Below are 6,159 nucleotides of genomic sequence, written 5' to 3'. Positions count from 1 at the left end.
TTCTGGACAGGCCTAAAAAAAATGTTTAAAACCATTTTCACAAAAAATTGCAGATTTTTTTTTTTCATTTTCGTGACACAAAAACAGTGAAACCGGTTCATGTCGAACTACCGACATTTTGGACAGGCCTAAAAAAACACATTTTAGAACCATTTTCACAAAAAAGCTCAGATTTTTTTTTTCATTTTTTGACACAAAAACAGTGACCCCGGTTATGCCGAACTATCGACATTCTGGAAAGGCCTAAAAAAACATTTTATAACCATTTTCACAAAAAATTGCAGATTTCTATTTTTGTCACCAAAAACAATGACTCCGATCATGCCGAACTAGCGACATTTTGGACAGGCCTAAAAAAAACATTTTAGAACAATTTTCACAAAAATAGCTCAGATTTTTTTTTTCATTTTTTGACACAAAAACAGTGACCCCGGTCATGCCGAACTATCGAAATTCTGGACAGGCCTAAAAAAAACATTTTATAACTATTCTCACAAAAAAATGCAGATATTTTTTTTTCATTTTCACGACACAAAAACAGTGACCGAACTAGCGCCATTCTGGACAGGCCTAAAAAAACATTTTAAAACTATTTTCACAAAAAATTGCAGATTTCTATTTTTGTCACCAAAAACAATGACTCCGATCATGCCGAACTAGCGACATTCTGGACAGGCCTAAAAAAACATTTTAAAACTATTTTCACAAAAAATTGCAGATTTCTATTTTTGTCACCAAAAACAATGACTCCGATCATGCCGAACTAGCGACATTCTGGACAGGCCTAAATTTTTTTTTAAACCATTTTCACAAAAAATTGCAGGTTTCAATTTTGTCCCTAAAAACGATGACACCGATCATGCCGAAAAAGCGACATTCTGGACAGGCCTATAAAAACATTTTATAACCATTTTCACAAAAAATTGCAGATATTTTTTTTTCATTTTCGTGACACAAAAAAAGTGACCCCGGTCATGCCAAACTAGCGACATTCTGGACAGGCCTAAAAAAATTTTTTAAAACCATTTACACAAAAAATTGCAGATTTCAAATTTTTGTCACCAAAAACGATGACTTCGATCATGCCGAACTAGCGACATTTTGGACAGGCCTAAAAAAAAACATTTTAGAACAATTTTCACAAAAATAGCTCAGATTTTTTTTTCTTCATTTTTTGACACAAAAACAGTGACCCCGGTCATGCCGAACTATCGACATTCTGGACAGGCCTAAAAAAACATTTTAAAACTATTTTCACAAAAAATTGCAGATTTCTATTTTTGTCACCAAAAACAGTGACTCCGATCATGCTGAACTAGCGACATTTTGGAGAGGCCTAAGAAAAACATTTTAGAACAATTTTCACAAAAATAGCTCAGATTTTTTTTTTTCATTTTTTGACACAAAAACAGTGACCCCGGTCATGCCGAACTATCGACATTCTGGACAGGCCTAAAAAAACATTTTATAACCATTTTCACAAAAAATTGCAGATATTTTTTTTCATTTTCGTGACACAAAAAAAGTGGCCCCGGTCATGCCGAACTAGCGACATTCTGGACAGGCCTAAAAAATTTTTTTAAAAACATTTCCACAAAAAATTGCAGATTTTAAATTTTTGTCACCAAAAACGATGACTCCTATCATTCCGAACTAGCGACATTTTGGACAGGCCTAAAAAAAATGTTTAAATCCGTTTTCACAAAAAATTGCAGATTTTTTTTTTTCATTTTCGTGACACAAAAACAGTGACACCGGTTCATGCCGAACTAGCGACATTTTGGACAGGCCTAAAAAAAAACATTTTAGAACCATTTTCACAAAAAAAGCTCAGATTTTTTTTTTCATTTTTTGACACAAAAACAGTGACCCCGGTTATGCCGAACTATCTACATTCTGGAAAGGCCTAAATAAATTTTTTAAACCATTTTCACAAAAAATTGCAGGTTTCAATTTTGTCCCTAAAAACGATGACACCGATCATGCCGAACTAGCGACATTCTGGACAGGCCTAAATAAATTTTTTAAACCATTTTCACAAAAAATTGCAGATATTTTTTTATCATTTTCACGACACAAAAACAGTGACCACAGTCATGCCGAAGTAGCGACATTCTGGACAGGCCTAAAAAAACATTTTAAAACTATTTTCACAAAAAATTGCAGATTTCTATTTTTGTCACCAAAAACAATGACTCCGATCATGCCGAACTAGCGACATTTTGGACAGGCCTAAAAAAAACATTTTAGAACAATTTTCACAAAAATAGCTCAGATTTTTTTTTCTTCATTTTTTGACACAAAAACAGTGACCCCGGTCATGCAGAACTATCGACATTCTGGACAGGCCTAAAAAAAACATTTTATAACCATTTTCACAAAAAATTGCAGATATTTATTTTAATTTTTTTTGACACAAAAACAGTGACCCCGGTCATGCCGAACTATCGACATTCTGGACAGGCCTAAAAAACATTTTATAACCATTTTCACAAAAAATTGCAGATATTTTTTTTTCATTTTCGTGACACAAAAAAAGTGACCCCGGTCATGCCAAACTAACGACATTCTGGACAGGCCTAAACATTTTTTTTAAAACCATTTACACAAAAAATTGCAGATTTCAAATTTTTGTCACCAAAAACGATGACTTCGATCATTCCGAACTAGCGACATTTTGGACAGGCCTAAAAAAACATTTTAGAACAATTTTCACAAAAATAGCTCCGATTTTTTTTTCTTCATTTTTTGACACAAAAACAGTGACCCCGGTCATGCCGAACTATCGACATTCTGGACAGGCCTAAAAAAACATATTATAACCATTTTCACAAAAAATTGCAGATATTTTTTCTTCATTTTTTGACACAAAAACAGTGACCCCGGTCATGCCGAACTATCGACATTCTGGACAGGCCTAAAAAAACATATTATAACCATTTTCACAAAAAATTGCAGATATTTTTTTTTCATTTTCGTGACACAAAAAAAGTGACCCCGGTCATGCCGAACAAGCAACATTCTGGACTGGCCTAAAAAATTTTTTTTTAAACCATTTTCACCAAAAATTGTAGATTTCTTTTTTGTCCCTAAAAACGATGACTCCGATCATGCTGAAAAAACGACATTCTGGACAGGCCTAAAAAAAATGTTTAAAACCATTTTCACAAAAAATTGCAGATTTTTTTTTTTCATTTTCGTGACACAAAAACAGTGAAACCGGTTCATGTCGAACTACCGACATTTTGGACAGGCCTAAAAAAACACATTTTAGAACCATTTTCACAAAAAAGCTCAGATTTTTTTTTTCATTTTTTGACACAAAAACAGTGACCCCGGTTATGCCGAACTATCGACATTCTGGAAAGGCCTAAAAAAACATTTTATAACCATTTTCACAAAAAATTGCAGATTTCTATTTTTGTCACCAAAAACAATGACTCCGATCATGCCGAACTAGCGACATTTTGGACAGGCCTAAAAAAAACATTTTAGAACAATTTTCACAAAAATAGCTCAGATTTTTTTTTTCATTTTTTGACACAAAAACAGTGACCCCGGTCATGCCGAACTACCGAAATTCTGGACAGGCCTAAAAAAAACATTTTATAACTATTCTCACAAAAAAATGCAGATATTTTTTTTTCATTTTCACGACACAAAAACAGTGACCGAACTAGCGCCATTCTGGACAGGCCTAAAAAAACATTTTAAAACTATTTTCACAAAAAATTGCAGATTTCTATTTTTGTCACCAAAAACAATGACTCCGATCATGCCGAACTAGCGACATTCTGGACAGGCCTAAAAAAACATTTTAAAACTATTTTCACAAAAAATTGCAGATTTCTATTTTTGTCACCAAAAACAATGACTCCGATCATGCCGAACTAGCGACATTCTGGACAGGCCTAAATTTTTTTTTAAACCATTTTCACAAAAAATTGCAGGTTTCAATTTTGTCCCTAAAAACGATGACACCGATCATGCCGAAAAAGCGACATTCTGGACAGGCCTATAAAAACATTTTATAACCATTTTCACAAAAAATTGCAGATATTTTTTTTTCATTTTCGTGACACAAAAAAAGTGACCCCGGTCATGCCAAACTAGCGACATTCTGGACAGGCCTAAAAAAATTTTTTAAAACCATTTACACAAAAAATTGCAGATTTCAAATTTTTGTCACCAAAAACGATGACTTCGATCATGCCGAACTAGCGACATTTTGGACAGGCCTAAAAAAAAACATTTTAGAACAATTTTCACAAAAATAGCTCAGATTTTTTTTTCTTCATTTTTTGACACAAAAACAGTGACCCCGGTCATGCCGAACTATCGACATTCTGGACAGGCCTAAAAAAACATTTTAAAACTATTTTCACAAAAAATTGCAGATTTCTATTTTTGTCACCAAAAACAGTGACTCCGATCATGCTGAACTAGCGACATTTTGGAGAGGCCTAAAAAAAACATTTTAGAACAATTTTCACAAAAATAGCTCAGATTTTTTTTTTTCATTTTTTGACACAAAAACAGTGACCCCGGTCATGCCGAACTATCGACATTCTGGACAGGCCTAAAAAAACATTTTATAACCATTTTCACAAAAAATTGCAGATATTTTTTTTCATTTTCGTGACACAAAAAAAGTGGCCCCGGTCATGCCGAACTAGCGACATTCTGGACAGGCCTAAAAATTTTTTTTAAAAACATTTCCACAAAAAATTGCAGATTTTAAATTTTTGTCACCAAAAACGATGACTCCTATCATTCCGAACTAGCGACATTTTGGACAGGCCTAAAAAAAATGTTTAAATCCGTTTTCACAAAAAATTGCAGATTTTTTTTTTTCATTTTCGTGACACAAAAACAGTGACACCGGTTCATGCCGAACTAGCGACATTTTGGACAGGCCTAAAAAAAAACATTTTAGAACCATTTTCACAAAAAAAGCTCAGATTTTTTTTTTCATTTTTTGACACAAAAACAGTGACCCCGGTTATGCCGAACTATCTACATTCTGGAAAGGCCTAAATAAATTTTTTAAACCATTTTCACAAAAAATTGCAGGTTTCAATTTTGTCCCTAAAAACGATGACACCGATCATGCCGAACTAGCGACATTCTGGACAGGCCTAAATAAATTTTTTAAACCATTTTCACAAAAAATTGCAGATATTTTTTTATCATTTTCACGACACAAAAACAGTGACCACAGTCATGCCGAAGTAGCGACATTCTGGACAGGCCTAAAAAAACATTTTAAAACTATTTTCACAAAAAATTGCAGATTTCTATTTTTGTCACCAAAAACAATGACTCCGATCATGCCGAACTAGCGACATTTTGGACAGGCCTAAAAAAAACATTTTAGAACAATTTTCACAAAAATAGCTCAGATTTTTTTTTCTTCATTTTTTGACACAAAAACAGTGACCCCGGTCATGCAGAACTATCGACATTCTGGACAGGCCTAAAAAAAACATTTTATAACCATTTTCACAAAAAATTGCAGATATTTATTTTAATTTTTTTTGACACAAAAACAGTGACCCCGGTCATGCCGAACTATCGACATTCTGGACAGGCCTAAAAAACATTTTATAACCATTTTCACAAAAAATTGCAGATATTTTTTTTTCATTTTCGTGACACAAAAAAAGTGACCCCGGTCATGCCAAACTAACGACATTCTGGACAGGCCTAAACATTTTTTTTAAAACCATTTACACAAAAAATTGCAGATTTCAAATTTTTGTCACCAAAAACGATGACTTCGATCATTCCGAACTAGCGACATTTTGGACAGGCCTAAAAAAACATTTTAGAACAATTTTCACAAAAATAGCTCCGATTTTTTTTTCTTCATTTTTTGACACAAAAACAGTGACCCCGGTCATGCCGAACTATCGACATTCTGGACAGGCCTAAAAAAACATATTATAACCATTTTCACAAAAAATTGCAGATATTTTTTCTTCATTTTTTGACACAAAAACAGTGACCCCGGTCATGCCGAACTATCGACATTCTGGACAGGCCTAAAAAAACATATTATAACCATTTTCACAAAAAATTGCAGATATTTTTTTTTCATTTTCGTGACACAAAAAAAGTGACCCCGGTCATGCCGAACAAGCAACATTCTGGACTGGC

The sequence above is a fragment of the Salmo salar genome, unplaced genomic scaffold, assembly GCF_965601325.2.
Source record: "Salmo salar unplaced genomic scaffold, fSalSal1 ptg000652l, whole genome shotgun sequence".
NCBI lineage: Eukaryota > Metazoa > Chordata > Actinopteri > Salmoniformes > Salmonidae > Salmo > Salmo salar.
Note: the sequence above shows the minus strand (reverse complement) of the source record.